Raw genomic sequence first — 21,523 nt, forward strand, 5'->3', positions numbered from 1 at the left:
GATGACATTATTGCCACTTTTAAAAATTATTACAAGCAACAAAAGTAAGTTACTTATCACTATAAAAAGCTGGTGCTAATGAAACAGAAAATGTGTGTTATCCTACAGCTAAAACAAAGCAACGTGATTTTATACAAGGAGGCTCTTACACTGTAGCAAGTAAACTACCACTGTTCAAAATACAGAGGTGTTAAAAAATATATCTTAATCCCAGCTGTTATTACCTTCCCAGCAGAATTAAAGTTATATACATGTCTTGATTTTCATATTGTTCAGCAATCTCCACTGAATGGAATTTCTGAAACATCCTTACCTCAACAGGAAAGAAAAAGACACACTGTGTAAAGAAAGATTATGTCCATTGCCTCCCCATAATTCCTCAACAAGATTAAGAAATCTCTTTCTTCATCATGACTAATACATCAGTATTTTCCCATGTGAAAAGAATGATGCAACTTTTCAACTCCTCGCACCTATCAAAATCTCTACCAAAGGCATCATTTATGTATTTTCTGTAAATCTTACCATTATAATCCTATTGGAGTGTAATTGCTGTGGCTAATATTCTTACCCTGTTATGAAAATGCTCAACATAAATGTGGCACTGAGTTGTTAAGATAATACATGGTCATGCTGTGAAAGGGTAATACCTATACAATAGCCCTTGCCAATACCATAAATCTCTTTATTAGACAACAACCTATTACAGAAGATCTACTTAACTGTTTCCCTACTTAGAGGGCCATTTGGTGTTACAATAACAAGCTGACTTCTCACATTAGCAAGGATTAGCCAGTATTAATAAAAAATTGACAGAGTTGCTGCTCTTTTAGATATGGTAGATCTTTCCTGGTGTTTAAAACCAGAATCCAAACTAAAACCTTAAGACCACGTTAGGCTGAACATATGTTAAGTTTAAAGATCTGTTTAAACTAACGGGGGCGGGGGGAAATCAACTCTAAAACCAATTTATGTGGCAGATTTATTACAGAAGAGCATGTTATGGAGAGCTGTTTCTGTTTCATGAAATGTGCATGCATACTGCTTTATTTCCTAACAACATCATAGCAAATCATCTTCAAATTTACTGAAATATTTTAAAGTAAAATGATTGCCACCATTTTCCCAGAGATAAATAGTGCAGAATTCATCTAAGTACCATCTATTATGCTTCTTGCTTAGCAAACAAAACTGTATTATAAATGAATTACTTTCTTCTCTGAAGTCTTAACTTTTTGAAGGATCATACACTTTCATCATCCAGAAGACTATAATACAAATTATAAAACCTGCAGTATACCAGATCATTTCTTTCATTGTGCTAGATTAAGGAAAAATCACCATTTAAACTGAGTATTTCTGATTCTTCAAGCTAGTTTTTAACTTACAATTTATATATAAACTTAGGTTATGATATTCCTTGCTCTTTGTTGTCAGTATTTTTCTAAAGCTTAAGACAGCAATCCTTCCCACTGTTTGCCTGCTTCAGTCCAACTGTATGAATTCATTAATTATATTTGGATGAAATTCATTCACCTATTATGTTTTATAATATAGAAAAAGCAAGATTAAGAGTTAGCCTCACATATGCAATCACCTTGATTACGATTTATCACACTGCTTGCATAAATAGAAGAGACTTACCGATTGCCTTTTGGCTAGCACACTACGCTGCACGAGATGTACCGGAGACCTGGAAGTACTGTGCTGTCTCTCTCATGCTGACATGACATTCTTAAAATCAGAGAAGACAATTTATGCAACAAAAACTTGCTTCCCATCATACTGAGTACCAAAACTGTCCTCTTGCACCTCAACATGTAAGAATTGTTTTCCTCGGTTCCTTTTTAAACTTTCAATTAAAAAAAAAAAAAAAAAAAAAAGTGCTTCTCTGAAATATGAAGTATTTCTGAAACCAGCTTCTGCTTAACAACGTTTTAAGATTTTTGCCCGTTGCTATTTACTGTTGCTGATGGACAGCCTTTTTAAAACCTATCTTGCAGAGCCTTTCTGCTGTGCATAACAGAGAAGGCACTGTGAAATGAAATTGTACTTACTAGAAAAAATTCAGCCCCGAATGCCTTGATTACTCTGATTATCTCATATACAAGCTCCCTCTGCAGGTAATAGGAAGAATGAGCAAAAATATGTGAAAAATGTGGGTAACAGCCGGCATAGGAACCCAAATAATCAGTCATCGTTTTAAGGAAACTCCATCAAAAATCCTTCTCCAGTATTACCTGACATAAGGAGTTAACATAGAAAACATTCTTTGTTTTTCCCAGCTGTGTCTCCTGTCCCTTCACAAAAGTTAAACATTCAGCTTTAGTCCTTCCTATATCAAAATACACAGATTTCTTTTTCAAAGTCACCTAAATGATGTCAGGACAGAGGAAAAAAAGGAAAAAAAAAAAAAAAAAAGTGAAAAATCCTCTGCTTATCCAGAATCAAACAGAAATAAAAGACCACCCAAATAAGAAAACAAATTCATCCTATCTATCTGATACATCTCTCTAACCCAAAACCAAACAAACAGCATCCCTCGTTCTACTTACTGCTGAGAGATAAAACCCAATGCCACTTTCGGATACAATTACACATGCACTCCACCAAAGTTTAAAAAGCAACTGAATTGAATGGTAAGTTACCTTGAAAATTAAAAAAGTCTCTATGAGTTTTATGAAAAGATGAAGAAAGAATGTAGTTTTCATCCAACTGGAGGTAAAGTGCTTATTTTCCAAGAGGCACTGCCCTTACCTTAAAATGTCTTTAAGTTTCTTCGCCATAATAGCATAAGCTTTCTAGATAAAAATCCCTTCAACACAAATGGGAAAAGGCTTCAATGAATGAAGCTATAAATATTAAGCAGATCAAAATTAAGCCTTCATCCTATCTAACCTTTAGCACACACTCAAAAATACTGGGAAGCCATCACACAACATTAATTTCTCTTCTAACATGGGAAGAATGAAAGTATGCCTGTGGTTTTATTTCTCTCACACAGCCAACTCCCACTTTCTTTACCTCTGCAAGTAGTGCCATTAGACTCATGAAGAATGCTCATAAAATAAATGCATACGCACAGAGCAAAGTCACATATACCCTTGTCTTTAATTTTCACTGGAAAAATAAACTCAAAAATATAACCTTTCAAGGTCTGAATGTCATCTTAAAAAGAAAAAAAAAAAAGGAAAAAAGTGGGAAAAAAAGACTCAAAAGCTCATGATATTCTAGTATACGTACAGCCATTACATGGGACAAATGTAGGACAAATTTGGGGTGTTCACTTCAAGATGGTGAAACTGCTGCATACACAGCTCTTTGCTGCTGGAGTATCTTTTACAAATGGATCACAACCAGTTATTATCAGATATTACTATACACCTCCTCGAATGAGGGAAAAGAATGAGGAAGTAAAGAAAGCGGGGAGGAGGGGAAATAATTTTAACATTTTGGAGAGAAGATGTTCTATTCAAGCACCGGGTAAGATTACTGCCTGAAGGGCAAAAGGATTTCTTCTCACTTTCAAATTATGTCAGCCTGCAACTCCCCTCCCTTTCCAAAACAACTGCCAGCCTCAGCCCATTTTCCTGGCACAGCAGCTCAGCCAGGAATACACCTCAGCTACTAAGGCACCTTCTCTCCTTGAAGCACTTTACACTGATTTACACAAGAATCAGCCTCGCTGATTCAAAGTCCACATTTAAGAAATACCCATCAGACTGAAGGAAATCAAACCTGCAGGAGACACTGCTCCTTCAATATTTAAATGACAAATTTACCAACAAAATAGCTATGAATTGGTCTTCTGGAGAACACTCATTTTATTCAAACCCAAGATACAATCGTTATTCATTCTGGGAAAGGAAAGTTTTCCAAATCGGTCATTTCATGTAGAAAAAGTCTAAATTAAGCTTAGAAGAATGAATACAGGGATGCCTGGATCAGGTGAAAAGAATTCTGCCTCCAATCAACACAGGCATCGGGAATTTACCAGAGAAATGCAGAGTCAACAGCAGAACTTGTTCTCAGGATTTTTTTCTTAAAATGTCACTTTATTTAGAAGCAACGCTGCCTATGGCGAGGGAACTGTTTCTGAATGCTGTTCACACCGGTGTAGACTACTATGCCATAAAAAGTGACAAACAGGATACTGTAAGGGAATATACAGAAAGGCGAACTGAAGAATCCTTCTGGGCATGCGATCTCCCTCCACTAATTTCAGAGTAAGGCACTCTCCCTATTTACACCAGATCCCATCAACAGCAATGCAAGTATGATAGTCAGAAATAAGGTCAGTCATCCCCTCTCCAGCTGCCAGAAACAACTTTTAACACTAACCGGCGTTAGATTATTCTGTCATCTAGATTCAGAGCAGCAACCGGTTTGAGGTGTTGACTGATACGAAAATACCAACAGAGGGCACAAAGGAAAGCAGCAGCCTACCCTAAATGAGAGATTTAGGACTTTATCATGCCCAGAGGCAAATAAAGAAATAAACAGAAGCAGCAGCCTAATTTTTAAAGCACAATTCCCCAGTGATAAATTGTTTTGCTGCTACTTTGCTGATATTATCTATTTTTTCAACAGTAACAGATACAAATCTAACTGTACGTTGAGATACACCTCTCTAGCTGCAGTGAACACGGAGTGCTCAGCTGCTCCCTACACTGTCCCCACCACAGAGAGCAGCAAAACAGTCCAAAAAATACAAGATTTCCCTTCTTTACCCATCTTCTTCACCATAAAAGGTGCAAATACTCCCAACACGTCATCTGCGCATCAAGACATCCCTGATTTTAAAATTAACATATTAAACACACTTTTATTTGTACAGTATCAGAATTCACGATCTTAAGTAGTAGTCTTCATTCCTGTAATTTCATTCCAGCTTTTGTAGTTCATTGTGGCCAGGTAACACATCATTAAAATATAAAACACAGTATAAAAAACCCTCATATATATTGATCAGTGTCAAGTCAATCTGCATTACGTTTCAAAAACTGGTCCTCTTTTTCCCCTATATTGCAGCTTGGGCAAAAGGAAGTAATCTTCCTTGGGTGTCAAATACATTGTAATACACTGCTAAAGCAAAAGACAGTAATTTCAGAGTTACTTAGTACACCAAGAGACAAAATAAGCAGACCTAGACTCTACCATATTTGTATGAGGAAATGGCACAAGATAAATCTCCTATGACAAAAAAACCTGCATTATGTTGAAAGGAAAATATTCTTAATATTGCATCTACGTAAGAAACCTAAGTAGCTTCTTATTAGCTCTAACTAGATTTTCCCTGAAGCTAGCTACTTTCACTACTGAAATACAGACATTGATACTTAAATCTTTTTGTATAAATGTTAGTGTTTATAATGTGCTCCTAAGAGATTAAGATTAGAAGAAAAATAACCACACAACCAAGACAGGCCCCATTTTTCTCAGCCCATGATCACTTGTCAAGCCATGATTAATGCTGTGCTCTGTAGAGGGAGACATTACATCTAGGCTACAACAGACCTAAATTTTACCCTAAGGCAGAAGTCTGATTTAAACATCTCTATTCAAAGTGACATTTGTCCTCTCTTTTCAACCAGTTTCCTCTGAAATTCCAGTAAACTGACTTTGTGACCTACAAATGGTCCATTGATTCTAACTTGTCGTGTTGCCTGTCCTTGTAGCAAAGTTAGTTTTGGTGACTGAATGAAGCAAGATGTTATGCATTCAAGAAAAATACAGGAGCAGAGTCCATTAGGTGCTCCATTAAATGCTCGCTTGGGTAACAACAACTAGAATTTACAGCTAGAAGGATTCCAGCTTATACAGAAGAGCTAAAGATGAATACTGACGTCAACACTAAAAATCAGAAAATATTTTTATATTCAGAAGTAACAATGGCCTTCATATTCTGAGGTGATGAGCGAAGACTTTTTTTTTGTATAACAGACAAGAACACTGCATTGTCAGGGCCACCCTGAGAAGTAATTACATTTTATCTCTTGTCTTTCATTCTGAAATGTCTGCTAAGGTATTTACATTTGTCTGTTACAAGAACAACAAGCTAGACAGCAGAAAAAACTAGTTGTGATCACTTATCTCAAGTAAATACTATTTCTTCAGTGAATGGTATTATTCCATCTATTTTATAAAGTTATTGTTAGATCCTCTGATTTATCTGTAACTGCTATTGTAGGAATAAAAATAAGACATGCTTATACCTCATAAAGAAATAGCCAAATAGCAGACCTGGACATGTAGAATAGTCAATATCCTTCTTACTGAACATGAAAAAAGGCAATGTTTGATAATATTAAGCAATTTAGACAGTGCTGGCAAGTTCCTACTAGCCAAGGTAATCTTATTTCTGGTGCTTTTCAGGGTAAATTGATTTTTTTTTCTTCCTCTTAGCCACCCTGATAATTGAACAAATTTATACAAGTGTGATGGGATTTTACTTAGCAGACAACACACAAATTCCCCAAACATGAAGTATCTTACTCATAAAAATGAATTTCTGTTATAATTAAGCAAACTGCATTTAAGCTTGCTTTGTGCCAGGATAACAATCAATAGCATTTTGTTGGAGACTGCACTCTACCTGCAGGTGTTAAGCACTGTGCTTGCTTCAGTCAGGCTGCAATGTTTTTGATTGTTATGTCTTTCTAAATAATTTGGGTAAACAGCAGGCTACAGTAATTCGAATCATTACAACACCTCATGAAAATCAGAAAGGAAGAAATCATGACATATACAGATTACGTATTCTTCTAAAACTCATAAAATACTCCATTTAATGTAATGATCCATAACCTGGAGATGTTACGATCCCGAATTTGAAGGGGTTTTTTTTTCCCTAAGGAATGAATTTCTAGTTAACTATCAGTTTGTATGTAGAGAATGCTGTAAGACCTTAAGCAAGTGTATTTCTGTAACTGAACCGCTTACAGTAAGCGACACAATCTTCAGACCCTATGCTGTAGAAACACATCTCATACATTACAGGTTGGGAAAAAAAAAAACCAAACCCATGAACTCCAAGAAAATTATCTACTGAAAAAGGCTTTAAGCCTGTCATCTTTCACCTTTTAATGAAGAATGTTAAGAAGAATCACATTTGTAAACTGAAGACTGGAAGTATTTTCTAGACCAGGTATATATTCACATTAAATCACAAGTTACCAATATTCCAACAGAGCCACCTACTACTTTTATTTTAAGAACCGTTGAAAACAAAATGCAGCTATCTTTGAAAAGTATTTAAATATTAAACACGATTGTTAAGAGTATTGAGAAGGGCCTTAAAATAGCTTTTGTTTTTCCAGTTTTCTTGACATCCAATTACAACCATGATGGTTTAAATCTTTTTACTTGATTCAAACTGAGGGGTTTTTAAAAAAATAACAGAGAGCATTTAAGTTTAAAATCTTCACATAAATACTTAAAAAGGTGAACTTCTTGCAAGTCCAAATCGTGTTTGTACATCACAAACATCAATCCTGAAAAATGCTTCAAAAAAGTCTGTTTAACTAACATCCCCAAGTAACACATCTGACATGAAATTTTACTAGCCTAAGCTCTAAAGTATATTGCTTTATAACTGCTTTTCCACCTATGCAAGAATATGATTTCAATTAATACACCAGATGTAGTTTAACTTCTTGTCTTGCAGTTGACCAGGTAAAATCACTAATCATTACTTCCAGTTCTCGTAGTAGCAGTCATTCACAGATATTCCTCAGTGGAAATGCACAGGAGACACGGAGCATTTTTTGATATAAAATACCTCCAAGTGGTCGTCTTCATTATTATAGGCATGGTGCTATCCTCAGCAAAAGCCATACTCTAAGTTAACAGTATTTTCTTAAGTGTATGTCAGCATCTTAGCTGGACAGAGGATGAGCAAGGGCTTGAAAATACGTAAACTTTTTAGACCAAATTTCAGTAAAAACTTATGTTTCTACCTTCTCTAAACATTAAACAATTATACATATTGGATGGGTACTATTATTTGTACGGATTTATGACATGCTACATAGAATTGTAGTGCAAATGTAACTTAGATAAACATTTTGCCTAACTAGAGACTTCTCTTTACAACATCCTTAAGTGAAAATTATGCAACATTCTAAAAAGCTGTCATTCATGACTGTAGCATTTTTTCTTCATCATAACTATTTCCATTTAAAAAAATACATTAAACCACCATGTCTACATACTGCATTTTCAGCAATAAGAATAATCATATTATTAACCGTAAAGACTACAAACTCCTAAGACTATACCTTGCTTATTTAAATTTTCATAAGGTGCTTTGTTACTAGAGACTAGAATTCCTGAGTAACTTCCTTTTCTGACTTTACGCATTAAAAGCGGTAAGAGATAAATAAAGCATTGAGAAAGCTTCTACAGTGATCAAATAAGAACTAAATAAACTTTGGTTTTTTTTTTTTAAAGCTCTCCTCTTGCTCATTTTAAGAAGGGAAACACCCAGAAGCCTGGTGTTAATGTCTCTGCTGATTGTGAAAACTGCAGCAATAAAAATTCCAACTGCTTGTCTTAAATTAAGACTTGCAAGACTACATGTGAGATCTGTATCTTTACATTAGTTTTTATAACATTTGGAAGTTTGGTTGCCTGCTTTGATGTTGGTCTATTAATGAGCAGGGGAGCCAAAAGCCAGAAAAAAAAATGTTTACTGGAAATTCTCAAGTCAAAACCTGAAGTAATTGGTTTGTTCTACCCCACATGATTCAATATTCTGCTTTCCCCAACAAACCAGCTCCCTGACCTATTGGAACATCTATGCTTTTTTGCTGTTGCCAACACATAGTAACCCACAGTGATTGAAAATGGCAGCTGAACTGCTGCTGCAGCACATTAATTTTTCTCTAAGTGGTCCAATTTTGTCATCTCAATGTTGAAAATCTTGTTTCCACTTCATGTTTTTTCTTTACCTTTAGAGATTTAACGAATTTGGGGTTGCCATCATATAAACCAAAGTGCAACATTTTCAAGACAATTTTTAGATTATCCCCAATAGCTGGAAGGATAATGCACCTTCTTTATAGCATTCAAGGCAGCCTAGTTAACAGCAACTTAAATGTGATAATGGCAATTGCATCAGTATGTTTGTTTTACACCACCAGAAGGTACTAGTGCAGACAGCTGAAGACGCTAGGTAAGTAAACTGCTGAAAATTACCTGGAAGTAATGACACACATTTTAGGACCACTAAACACATCTATTTACAAAATGCCCAAATGGTCGTGTCCATTTAAGAATAAGAAATCTTTATAAATTACTTAATTAATTGCAGGGGTTTTCACCAAGACATACCATATATACTCAGTTTCTTCATTAAATGAAAGGAAATTGAAACATGACTGAAGACATCCTACTCTAAGGGCACACCACTTTCATGACCCTCCCAAGCCACCAAATGGAGAACTGTAAGAGGGGGAAGAAAAAAAAAAAAAAAAAAAAAAAACCAAACAAAGACCAAATGCTGCCTACCAAGCACTTAAATCAATTTTTTAAAAAACCAAAATGTTTAGTATCTGCATCATTCAAGTAAAAGGCTTGGAAGGAAGGAATACGCAAGGCAGGCATAGGAAGCTCTTTTTTTGCCAGAGATATAAACCAGAATAGTCCCCAAGAAACATCTGGTCCCTAGAAAAGGTTCCAACATATTGACAGATAACTGGATTTTGCTTGGCTTTTGGGTTGCTGGATTATGAATATTGATTTGCAAAGATAATAAAAGGGTAGGCCTGGCCACATCCCCTTTCAGACTCACGAAAATAGCAACAAAAGAATAAAAATCTACAAAAATGTAGTCATGTAGATTACAATGTGATAAATGTTCCACACAGCCACCAAAACAGCACTTCTGCCATACTTGGTTTCAAATTATTTACTATAGTGTAATACTAACCGCAAATTAAGTTTTCTTAGTAAACACAGTATCACTGATTAAATGAGATTACAAGAATTACTCATTTTCACTTCTTCAAGGATAAAAAGGAAATGGAAGCATATGGACAGTGATGATCAAAACTTCTTTTAAAACTCTCCATAAAAATATCTATTATTCCAGCCTACCCACCCATTACAGAGGGGAGCGTATTTGTTTCAAAGGTCTGGAACCGAGAGGTCTTTTATTACAAGATTTCATTTGTTTTCTGAAGTAATTAGGTCTTCCCCATTCAGTCCCTGCATGCAGTAACGTGTAGGCCATACCCAGGGCATAAGTGCGGGAGAAAGGGCTTTCTAAATCCCTCTAACAGCGAGCAGACATCAGACACCACGCAACAGTGCCTGTCATAAAAGGTCACTTTTTTCCCCTCGGAACAAACCATTAATCAATAGAGTGTGATTGTCCGAGCGCTCGCAAGGGCTCTGCAGCGAAGGGACCTTGGGCTTCACTCACATAATTGCAAAACAGTGAAAGTTCAGAAACATCACCCAAATCCACCTCCCCATTTTACCCCTTTACAATTCCCACTGCCCTTTGGGCCTCTGCTTGGAAGCAAATGGAAGACAGGCTAAAGTTTTCTCAATTGAGCCGGAGCTGAGAAACCTTTGATATGCTAATGCCCTCCTTCAAACGGTAAGAATTCACACTTGCATTAATTCAAACAATTTCTGCAGAATGATGCGAAATGGCACCTCTTTTCGTGGCAGGCAACAAAAGGAAGGAGACGGAGCGTCAGAGGAAAGCAAACAGCAGAACATTTGTTCTGCAGGACTCCTTCCGTCGCGCACAGGGGCATTTCTATGCAAAGAAAAACACACCTGAACACCAGCAGCTCTTTACTTTCTGACAAACCACGTTCAAACCCCAGCAGGGCTAGCGCAGACTAACAACAAGATGTTATTTTTAGAGCCAGACACAGCAACGGTGCCTCATGACACACTCTGTTTTCTGTCTCCAGATGGCCCCAGATTTCTACACGTGAAAATAAATAGAAATAAAAAATTAAAAAAAAAAAATTAAAAAAAAAAAAGAAAGAAAAAAGTTGTTCTCACTCTACAGCCGACAAAGGGTAATTTATTCCTCCTCCCGAGGCCACCCCCCACCCGGCAAGGGCTGGCGGACGGACGCTTGGTTGAGTTACAAAAATAAACCCCGCAACAGGTAATTATTTACTGAACGGATGCAACTTTCCCCGCTGCGCGGTACGCGCCGGGGAGCGCCGAACCGCGGCGGGGCCTGCTCCACGGGCGGACCCCAGCCCGCGGTCCCGCGGCAGGGCGACGACGGGGCGGCAGGAGGGGCGGGGGCCGCGGGGACCAGCCGCGGCTGCCGCAGGCCCCTCCGCAGGGCTCGGGGAAGGGGGGGGGTCTCGGCGGGCGGAGAGCGGCTGTGCTGAGGCGGCGCCGCGCTGCTCGCGTCCGAGGGCCGCGGCCTCACGAGAGGCACGCCGCTCCGCCGACGGCGGCCAGCGGACCCCGAGGGAACCGGGGGGGGGGGGGGTGGTGGAAGGGGGCACCGGCAGGCGAGGCAGACCCTGAAGTAAGTGTTTTCCCGCCGGCGGCTCAGGGGAGACCGCCAGAAGTAGGGAGCAGGCGCCGGCAGAAACGAACGGCGAGGCTGCAGCGCGGTGCTCCGCTTACCTCTGAGAGCCGAAGGCGGGCCGGGATCTCTCGCCCTGGCGGGACCCGCGGGCCGGGTCACCCCGCCGAGCGCAGGGTTGCGGGAGAGCACAGCGGAGTTAGTCCCGGCGCTCCGGCGGCGGCGCGGGGAGCGGGTGGGCAAGCGGCGGGCTCGGGCGGGCAACGGGAGGCAGCCGGCGCTGCGGCGCGGCGGGCCGGGGCAGCGCAGAGCGGGAGGCGGCTTCTCCTCCACGCAGCCAGCCGGGAGGCTTCGCTGGGGCTAAGTCAACATTTTCCTGCAGCTCCCGACACTCCGCTCCGCATGAAACGTACGATGCAGCCAGGCTCCGGCACGGAGGCACAAAAAGAAATATAAATTCAATTTAAAAACAAATAACGAAATGGAGGGAGCGCCGGGCGCAGTGCGAGCGCCCAGCCGTTGGAGTCCGTTCTGTGCAGGATCAGGAGGCGACAGCAGCAGCAGGAGTAGCGGGGAACAACTCCAGAATGTTACAATGGACCACCCCCCTCCTCCGTGTCTCTCGCTCGCACCGACCGGATTTACATCTCCCGGGATGACATTCTGGCCTCTGGCGGGGTGCGGGTCCGGCCCCTCCGCGGATTTTCTCCTCTTCCTCCCGGTGCTGCTGGCCCGCCAGCGACTGGAGACAGGGCGCTAGGCGCTGAGCTTGTAACGCGCGCAGCAATGGGAAAAACGCAATAGATACACACAAAAAAAAAAAAAAAAAAAAAAAAAAAAAAATCCCAATGAATTGTATCGCAGCCTCCTTTTTGCTCATGCACCTCTCCGTGTATGACTGGGGATTGCGAAGTCCTGACACAGACTCTCCGACGGCTCTGAACTGGAGTCACCTCCAGCCTCCTCCCCCTCCAATCTCCACCCCCTTTCCCTCCGCTCCCACCCCCGGCTCAGCTAATCATATAAACATATTACCACGTAGAGCAGCACCGGCGAAGGACAAAAATTTCTCTCTTCCTGTCTTTTTTTTCTCCCTTCCCCCCCACCCCTTCTTCGAGCTGGGGGTAAAGGCTAATAACGAACGCCTGGTCGGTCGGCACCAAAGGCCGAGCACACCGGCTGCGCGCCAAGGCTGCCCGCTCCCGACCCACCGCCGAGGTTGCTGAAAGGCGCGCACCGCCGCGGAGCTGCCTGCCTGCCGCCGCGGAGCCGCTGGGCGCCCCTGCCCGGCTCCTCGGTCCCCGGTGCTGGCCGACCTCGGGGCCTGGGCCCTGCAGCCGGCCCCTCGCCCTTGGCCGGCGGGTGCCGGCACGCTGCAGGCCGGCAGGCGTCCCCGCCGCGCTTTCTCCTTGGCCGTATCCTCCTGCGCGATCGCGCACCCGAACTTGGGCGGCGGGAGCTGCGCGGTGCGGGGCTGCCCGGCCCGAGCTAACGCACTGCACCGCTGCGGGTGCCCCCGCCCTCCCTTTCTGCGCCCAAAAATAATTCACTAGGCCCGGAGACCCGAGCCGGGGCGGGAGAGGGGGCTCCCTGCTCCCGCCGCCTTCGCGGCTATGCCGCTCTTGTCCTTCGCCTTCTCGCACGGCAGCTGCGATGCAGCCGCCCGCCCAGCCCGGCTTCTGCGCCGCTCCGCCCGCGGCACCCGCAGGGACGGCGGTCCGGAGCACGGCGGTGCGTTAGGGAAAACATGTCAGGACAGGAGAAACGGCACTTGGAAACGATTGAAAGGGTTCGGAGTTGACTCATTCCTGCGCTTGAGCACAGGACACGGTCCAGCAGTGCTGCTGCGTTCTTTCCAAAAACCTGCTCTTCTAAACCATGGTGCGGGGTCGCTGGTGGGGTGGGGAGTTTTCCCGCTGTACTGATGCAAAGCACCGAGGACCCGCTCTGACCTTCCAGGACGAGCGGCGTGCACAGCGCGCAGAGCCAGGCCGGGGGGGAGGAAACAGCCGGACACCGCCGAGGCTCAGCTTCTGCGAGGGGTCGCAGCGGCCTCAGGAGTAAAACGGAGGAGAGGGCACCAAGCAAGGCTGCGTAGACCGGGCCTGAGGACAGACGCACACACACACACACGGGCTTAGGCATGCCCTCCCTTCTCCAGCTGCAGTACTGGAATGGAATTCCTCTGAACTCAATCCACCCGCGGAACTGCATGCGCAAGGCGGGACCACTCCGGGCTTGGCCAACTCCTTAGGTCCAAAGCGTGTTGACAATCCAGTTGAAAACACCCACACCGCACTAGGCAATCAGGATCATTACCTTTGTTAATGGTAATGGTTTATTTTTTAGCTTAATTATTTTGGCTTCTATCCATACCTGTGCAATCAGAGTTCCTGTTTAAAAAATTGTAACATGTACTGAAAGAAACGTGACGTGTTTGAAAGGAAACTGGATCCTTGAGATCTTGCCACATGAAGTAGTATGAAGGATAGAGCTGGTGCAGCACTCTTCAAAGCCACATTAAACTTTCAACAGTGTTAGCAATACTCCCTGGGATTAGTATCTAAAAATCACTGAAATATGGGCACGCCATGGCCACGCTGACCTTCCTCAGCCCAGAGTACTTGTTGAGGGGACCGGGATGGGGAAGAGCAGTCCTGGGCTTTGAGAAGCCGAGAAGTTCTGCCATGGTGAGTTCTGCCAGGTGCATCTTCCTGAGGCCAGTTACAACTGGGTTAAATCTGCACACTGCCTCGAAACCAATCTCAGCATGGGAGGACAGGAGAAATGTGTCCATGTGACAGTTCTGCATCTACTATATATAGTTAAAAGTATGGGTTTCTGTGAGAGCAAAATGTACCAAAAGAGCAGGTTCTCTATTTTTTCCCCATTTTTAAAAGTTCTTTGTGTATCCTTAGTATAGCCAACTGCCCTTTCTTGCTGAAAATAATCTTATAGATACCCGTATAAACCCTAAATAACTCCTTATGCATTTCTAATGGAATTAAATCATACAGGCACATAAATGTATTTTATTAGAAACCGATTTTCATTGAAAGAGTTGGATGCATCCGTTATGGAAACATGCTTAAAAAGAGGGTCATAGAAATGTAAAGATATACAAATTGGTTGTATATCATTTTACCAGAGTTTTAAAATACGTCATTAACGAGTCTAATCTTTTTTTTTTCCTTCCCCCCCCCCCGATAAATGTAATTGCAGATAAGCAGTGATAGCCCCAAGCTAACAGCCTTGTGCTTAGTTGATGAGAGCAGGATTTGGCCAGAAAACAGTCAAGAATACAAGAATTATCTGCGGTTGGCAGTTTCCCTTTGAGAGGACGTAAGAGGGCGGAATTCTTCGATTTGGAGCAAAGAGTCTCTTGGTTTCTGTAACTTTTTTTACCCACAAAGATTGAAAAGAACTGCAGGGCTAGGCCTTGTGTTAATATTTGCTCAAATCAAAGTGAATTCACCTACATGGATTCAACTGCAGGACTGAAGTTTATTTCGCCCCTTTTCCTGAAAAACTTCTGGAATCATATTTCTTTCTACATGCAGAAATGGAGTTTTGCAACTCTAAGCTGTAAAACTGAGTTTTAAACAATTAGTAAAAATGCAAAGACCTTTCAGCATTTGTTTCAAAAACGCGTGCTTCCATTAATTCTCATTAAATCTGGATTAAGATATGAGAATACCTGGCATAGGCGTATATTGTTTTGGCAAGTCAAATATTATTTTCAAAGTGATAATTTTACTTCACATGAATCAGCATCTGTTTCTTTAAAACAGGATAATTTTACACACATACACCCATGGCATACCGGAATCTGATCCTTTAGTTTTTACTCAGCCACAATTATTGCCAGATTTGAATATTAATATATAAAAAGAATTATAACAGATCAAGTTTCTTTTCACTATTAAAACTGCCTACTATTTGATTTGTGCCATATTGCTACACAATATGTATCTCATTCCATAGAGACTCCACAAGGAAGTACAGACACCTAGATTTTCCTTAAAATCTTGGTTTGCTTCAACAGTGCTAAATATCTAGCTTGAAAACTCTACAAGAAATGTTATAATCTTAGCAAAATCCCTTTCACTAATGTTAAATTTTGGAATGTTTCATTTTAAGCTGTATATTCTGTGTGTATTGCTCTTTAATTGCTTTGGCGAATCTGCTGGATCATGTCCTTGAAAAACCAAAAGCAAATTCACAGTAATTTTTTAAATAATCACAAGAACAGTATATCAGTTAGCATCTGTAGAAATGACATGGAGGACAGTAACAACTGAAAAGATTTAACTCTCAGCTGTGTTCTTGAAGTAGGTGCATCTGAGAAAGATGATTTAACTGGTGGCAAAAGTTGGCCAAATTATGATGTCTGTAATATGATCTTGTAGACTCCACTAGGAAGGTTTTTTTTTGCAATAGAATTGCAGCTTACGTCTGTCTATTCTTAAAAAGGTTATTTTAAAATGTTTTAATATCTTGATAAATACTATTTTGTATTGCCCTAAGTGTCAGTTCCCCCATAAGAAATGGGTTACACAGATTTTATGCAACCTATTTTTTTATTACTGGAGTTTTATGACTGAACTTTAAATACTAGCGACTGACATTTCCTCTTATCTGTATGTACTCCTGTGAATAACGTATCAATGAACTTATAATTAGATGTAATGTTAGCAATGACTGACAGAAGAGGTTTTATGTATGTAGTGCAGTAGCATCAGCTAAAATTGGTGTAATATAAAGGCACAATTCAATTGGTATAAAAGAAAGACATGGATTTTTTTCTATTGTACATGAAAAAGCAACAAACCATTAGATGACTTTACCATGTCAACACTGAAAAAGGCAAAATTTTGCTTGTTTTATTTAGGAAAATATCTAATTAATTTTGCAGACAAATTTATGTAAATAAAGTGTGAATAATGCAACCCATGAGAGGAAATATCCAATGTATTGTCTTAAAAGTTTGGAAATATATCTTGACAATTACCGGTCTTTTAAACTAAGTAATTGATTTTAGTGTCACTTGGGAAAAAATTAAACCCATCAATAAAATAGGAGAATTCTGCAGCTGTTCCTAACAAATAAATGTAATATGAATTTGCATTTTACATAGTTTACTTCAGTAATCAATTTCAATGACTCATAATCTATATCATTATTTAAGAAATTACAAAATCATTGACTTACTTATAACACTTGCTAATTGTTTTTTAAAATAAATTCTACACATGACTAGGAAACACCCATTTCCATTTGTTTTATGTTAAATCAACATCTAACCACTCATGGTGATTTCATTCAAAGAAAACAGAAGGAACACATTAGCTGTGTGGTTAAAGAGATTGATGGGCTTCAAACATTTTAACCATGGATGGTTTTTTTCCAACTGTAGAAACTCATGTTTTTAATTTAAATAGCTTCAAGAAAATGAAGATCATTTTATTCAACAAAGCTGTTGCTTCTTGTTTCTTAGACAGAAATTAATTTAATTTGGTTTAATTACGTAATATTAGAAACAACCTTGTTCAGAGAAAACGCAGCTTTGAAACAAAAGCATGTGTATGCCCTATTAACTATTCCGAATCAGAATTTTTGTATCGCATGAATAAATTACAAGAGATCGATATGATTTTACCAGTGAATTTAGATGCAGTTTTAACCAGTGAGTTTAGATGCAGTTTTTTACGTCCATGCTAAGACATTGCAGGTGCCTCTCCAATCTCTAAAAAGTAAATGTAGTGGAGCAATGGAGCTCAAGTGTTATTGAAGAGCTACATTCTTTACTTTGGGCTTGGGTATTTATGGTGGAGAAAAGTTTTCAGTTTCATGCTTCAGGCATTTATAAAGGCCAAAGAGTTTTCAAGATTGAGCTGTTAGGAGTCACATAGCAGAACACGTTTAAAAAGAGATGAGTACAATTCCCTGTTTTCATATGAAAAGCTCAGCACAGAAGCTGAAACAATCATACCAGGGAAGGAACTGCAGTGCTGAGCTTTTGGGGAAAGAGATATGTCATGATATCCCAATTCTCCAAATAGTTTTGCACATTTTTAGGTTCCCTTCTCTCCAACTGCTTGTCTGCATAGGCATTACTTCCACATTTGGGCAGCAAATAATGTCTTTCAAGAAAAGAAGAAAGGCCTAAGAGAATAGTAAGAAATTAAATAGATTTTTCTATTTAAAATAAATGTAATTTTGCCTGGCAGGTAGGGAGCTCCTTCTCTTCCTCTCCCTTACACAACTATATTATACAATTTGCTATAACTTCGCTAAATCTCTGTATCTCTTTCACTTGGTAATTTGCAGACAGAAAAGTACCCCATATCTCAAACTGGCATGTGTGGTGGTCACTGCATATTTTCACCACCTCTTCTCACCTCTTGCTACCCTGCTGCTTGATCTAACAGAATGGGAAGATTTGAAACTGAATGGGAGAAGGACTGGGTGTCTATACTGAACCCTTATAGCTCTGACAGAACTATAAAATCATAGGACGGTTAGGGTTGGATTTGCTTTATCAAACTGCAGATCTAGAACTTACATCCATTACAGAGTATTTTTAGCTATTATGTAGGACACTGGACACTCTTCTGTTGTGTGTTACAAAATGAAAGCTGATGCAAAAAAAAGATGAACCAAGAATGGAGAATTCAAAGGCAAACCATTGCATTTGCAAGTATGAATCCATGAAGGATTTTTCTCTTGTTATGCAAGCACCTAATATTATTATCCTAGGCACTATTAAAATCCATGTTCTTGATGGCGTAGGCCAAGATTTGAAGAGATATTAATCTTTGTCTGCACAGTTCTACAAACCCGTAAAGATTTAGATGCCTGCATTGAGGATAAGTTTAAACTTACTTCTTGAGAAGTTATGGGATAAAGTACATCAAATTCTTGGACTACTGACCACAGCACAGACCTCCCCATTCCAGTTGATTGCCCAAATCATTAAACTACAGAGCCATGTTGCCTTTGGTGCTCTCACTTTCTAGCCCAGTGAATCTAGCCCTGAATCATTTTCTGCCTGTTGCATGAGTTCAGTGGGAGAAATGGAGAATATCTCCATCTCCAATCAAGCTGTGGGGTAGAGACCTGTTTAGCTTGGGAGAAATACACATTTGAGTCCATTCAGGCAGAGGAGAGAACTCATCCTGTTTCACACACTTTGGACTAGTTTCTAGCTGCTGGTTGTAGAATAAAGCTGCACCTTTAAAAGAAAATGGTGATTACTGCTGGGTTTAGTGACAGGCTAACTGTGTTGGTGGGTGTCAGGTGCACTTAAAGTATGACGGTCATCTTTAACTGCTCAGCTTTCTTTTACAGACAGCTTTAGCAATGATGCAGGCACAGAGCTCCTTAGTCTGGTTTATCTTGACTAAAGCAATATTTGGCATGATGAGCATTAGAGCTGTAGGAAAATTTAATATAAAAACATGGAAGTGCCTATTGAACAGGGACATCTTCTCCAGGTAGGCAGCATTAAAGCAGAAGAGTTTTTAAACTTAAAAGCTTAAATTCCTTCCACGTTTCTCTTTAGGAGTCAAGTTGTTGGAATTCTATACAATGCCGACATGAAAATCTGGTCCATAGTCACAATAATCAAGTTCAGAGATATGGTAAAAGGTTATGAACAGGAGTGAACAGGGTGCTCACGATCAATCATGAACAGAAAAGAATCTCCCACTGGGACTTCCTCACTTCATGATTGCAACTTTCAAATTCCCTTATCGAAAGGCAGGGCATGAAAGCCATATTTGCTTCCAAACTTGCATATTTCAGTTCACATTTAGTGTTTTCCCAGTGGGCCACCAGGTCTTATTCCGTAAGAACAAGTGGGTTTTTTGTCCTTTTCTTTTTTTAATATAGAATTTTCAATTGGTAGCTTTAATCAAGATGATGTGTAAGTCATGCTTTACGTACAGTTCATCTGGTTCTGCTTCTCAGTTTCCCGTGGCACTCTGGAAGTGCTCATAACCTCAGCTGATTGGTTATACTTGCTTTGATTTTGTTTTGCGGTTTAAACCAAGGACTTGGTCCCTTATATTTTTTTATAAGAATATATTTTTTCCTCTTGGTACTGATTGCCATTGAAATGCTGACAGTTATGTGATTGGCTCCCTCTGGAGCGGATACCACAGATGCATCATGGATCACTGGTCAGAGAGCCTAGAAACAGCAGCAAATTCAGTCTCTCCCCCCTCCCCATCAACTTTGTACATCAGCACTGCTTTGCAATCCATCTCAGCTGGCATGGGCAGAGTATGGAGAAGGAGACCCAGATTTGTTTCCAGGCTTACATCTTCTAGTTCACATTTTGTCATGCTTATGTTACATTGCCAGGTGTAACTCTGGCAGCTGTAAGAACAGTCATTTTGCTTCACCGAAACTGCCTATAAAAGCCTCTGTTTCAGTAATGATTTGTTATGCATTACAAACACCTGCAGCACATGGGAATTAATATCACTAAAGTATAGGGATCAAAGATATTCCACCTTTTTTTCTTTAATTAAATGATCATTTACTTCTGACAGACCTCGATGTTTTTGACAAATAGTATTTGAATCTGATTGAAGGTATGGTTACGCCTTTCTAAAAACACTGCTGTCAAAGAATGATATTACTACCATGCTCCTGTTGTGAGGAACACCGATTGACTGCTTAGCTCTACGGCTAATTATAAATATTAAAATATATTCAATAATTAATTAAGACACTATTCCCCAACTCACTATGAGCAATGGCTACTGTTTGTTGAATAATCAGCACCAAAATATGGTATTTTCATATTATATCCGGTAAATCATAATACCACATTTAATGTATCAGTAAGACAACATACTTCAGCTTTTATTGCATGCTTGGAAAGCAAGGTGCTAACTCTGTATGCTTACACAGGAATGGGAGAATTTCCTGCATATGCAAGCACTGAATCTTACTGAAGAATAGACCACAAATTTGCATTGTACCATTTAAGTGCCCAGGTTTGCCTTTCTGTTTTCTCTTTCTGTCACCTCTCTGTAAAGCTACATTGATTTAATTTGCTTTCTTTAGAATTTCTGTCGATAGTAAAATTAGTGTGCAAATTCCCTATCAGTTGTATATATTAATATAATTCCCTCTCAAATACAGCTCATTGAAATTAGCATGGGTAAAAGGTGAGATACATATTCATACAGTTATTTACATAAATCCCATTCAGCTTTATGCACCCTAAGCTTTAATGCAAAGTATCTACTACCACAGGTAATTTTAGCACAAGCAAAACAGCATATAAGTGACATCTGACTTCCCAAAGATTGGATGTCTTTTAATAAATAGAATATTTGAAGACAAGAAGAATCTATAGAAATTCCATTTTTGACATTATAATTTTTCTGAATAAAGATTTAATTTAATATTCTGCATATTTTAACTTTTCCACTTAGTGCAACCTAGTTTTGAGTTTCCAAGGAAGTTATTGGTCAAAATTTATCACCTTATACCATGTACCAATCCAATATCACAGTAAACCTTATGAATTAGGTCTTTTCTTACAGTGCTAAAATTGGAAGACCATCTCTATACTGCCTTGCAACTGAATTCAACTACGTTTTCAAGAATATCAGTACATATAGGGTAATATATTTTTTTCCTTTGGGGAAATTAATTTCTTCACAATCAAAAATGAAAAGCAGTGGTGCATTTCTCCAATGAATCACACACAATGGTTCTTTGCAAATTACATAAGTTGTACATGACACCTAATTTATGATACAGTATAAGATCGTGTGTTAATCTGTTAATAAATGAAAATTTTCAATAAGAACTATAGTATGAAGCAATTTATAAGATAGTGTACACGTTACACCACAAAGTAAGGTTTATAAAAATAAGTATATACTGGGAATTGATCTATGCAGCACAACATTTTTATTAGTTCTAGTGACAAAAATATCTTTAAAATCAGTTGCAATATGCATATTGATCTGCAGATTATTTATGTGG

At 39.7% G+C, this 21,523-nt stretch overlaps 1 protein-coding gene across 28 annotated transcripts in view; it reads right to left on the reverse strand.

Moving 5' to 3' along the window:
* ADGRL2 (adhesion G protein-coupled receptor L2) overlaps positions 1-21,523 on the reverse strand; it is a 320,846-nt gene that overhangs the window by 150,447 nt on the left and 148,876 nt on the right. For 19 of the 28 annotated variants that reach the window (XM_030494611.2, XM_030494604.2, XM_030494621.2 and 16 more), the window contains exon 1: positions 11,614-12,423. The exons of 1 other annotated variant lie outside the window; for it this stretch is intronic. The gene's annotated coding sequence lies outside the window, so the exon portion shown is untranslated. Of the gene's footprint in view, positions 1-1,644; positions 2,057-11,613; positions 12,424-21,523 lie in introns of those variants that run through there. 8 more of the 28 variants (XM_030494612.2, XM_030494603.2, XM_030494610.2 and 5 more) reach the window with 2 other exon arrangements.

Source organism: Strigops habroptila, chromosome 8 (assembly GCF_004027225.2).
Source record: "Strigops habroptila isolate Jane chromosome 8, bStrHab1.2.pri, whole genome shotgun sequence".
In the NCBI taxonomy this organism is placed as follows: Eukaryota; Metazoa; Chordata; class Aves; order Psittaciformes; family Psittacidae; genus Strigops; species Strigops habroptila.